Raw genomic sequence first — 1,354 nt, forward strand, 5'->3', positions numbered from 1 at the left:
CATTCTGTCTCTCTCTTCCTTTCCTCCCTCCCTTCCTTCCTTCCCTTTCTTCCTCCCTCCATCTTTCTCCCTCTCTTTATTTTTCTCTCTTAGATTTAAATTTAATTGACGTATTATATTAGTTTCAGATGTACAACATGATTCCATATTTGTAGATATTGGGAAATGATCACCATAGTAAGTTTAGTTAACATCCATCACCACATATTGATAAAACAATTTTTTTTCAAGTGGTGAAAACTTTTAAGATCTCCTCTCTCAGCAACTTTCAAATATACAATACAGTGTTATTTATTTATTTATTTATTTTTCTGGCTACAGATTTATTCAACAGAGAATAGTCTCCTCCAGCTTTACTCAGGTGGCTGACCACATCCATAACCAAAATCCACCTCTAAACTGGAATTCAGTTGTTGACCCAATCCTGGCTTCAGCTTTCTTGTTGGCATCAGGGGTCACAGTGCTTCGTCTACAGGTGTCTCTGTCAGCTTCCCCTCCTGTGAGTTTCCCTCCAGACTATTGGGCCCTGGCCCGCTGGTCTCAGGTTTCAGGACGGCTGTGGCACAGAGAGGCAGACACAATATCAGGGGGCAGGTGGAGGCAGTCATAGAGATACTGGATACCCTGGCTGGTAAGGTACCGGTAGAAATGTCTCCAGGCAAACTGTTCAATTTTTTTAAATTTTAATTTTTAACGTTTATTTATTTTTGAGAGGGGGAGGGGCAGAGAGAGAGACACACACACAGAATCCGAAGTAGGCTCCAGGCTCAGAGCTGTCAGCACAGAACCTGACATGGGGCTCAAATCCATGAACCATGAGATCATGACCTGAACTGAAGTTGGACTCCCAACTGATTGAGCCACCCAGGAACCCCATGGCGAACTCTTCCTTTATGTAGCTTTGTGAGCTGAGAGACTGTGTGGCCTTCATGACGTGGTCTTTAGGCATGTGGATGTCCTTCTTGGCCACCATCTTTCCGTCCTTGAAAAGCAGGTCATAAATGGCAATACGATTCTTCTTGAGCATCAACATTTGGTGGCCGTTACGTCTGAAAAGCCAATACAGTGTTATTAACTGTAGTCACTGTGCTGTACCTTCCATCCACAGGACTTATATCCTTTATGGCTGTAGGTTTGTGCTCTTCAACTACCTTCTCCCCTTCACTGCTTTCTTAAACATGTATTTTAATGCCCTCTTTCTCTAAATCCTGTGACGTTTCTAGCAGCTTACTCTGATAGTAGGGTAGACATTTAGACTGCAGAGGAATGAACAATTCATTGCAAAGACACACAGGTCAAGTTTCCTGCACTGCCCTGCCCAGACCTGGCAAAACTCTGCCTTTCTTGAAGAGGA

The 1,354-nt window shown here is 43.4% G+C and overlaps 1 pseudogene; it reads right to left on the bottom strand.

The window, feature by feature from the left end:
• Window positions 1–353: 353 nt before the first annotated feature.
• On the bottom strand, window positions 354–1,033 carry LOC125173556 (40S ribosomal protein S10-like; annotated as a pseudogene).
• Between the last annotated feature and the right edge of the window lie 321 nt (window positions 1,034–1,354).

This window comes from Prionailurus viverrinus, chromosome A1, assembly GCF_022837055.1.
Source record: "Prionailurus viverrinus isolate Anna chromosome A1, UM_Priviv_1.0, whole genome shotgun sequence".
NCBI classification, from domain to species: Eukaryota; Metazoa; Chordata; class Mammalia; order Carnivora; family Felidae; genus Prionailurus; species Prionailurus viverrinus.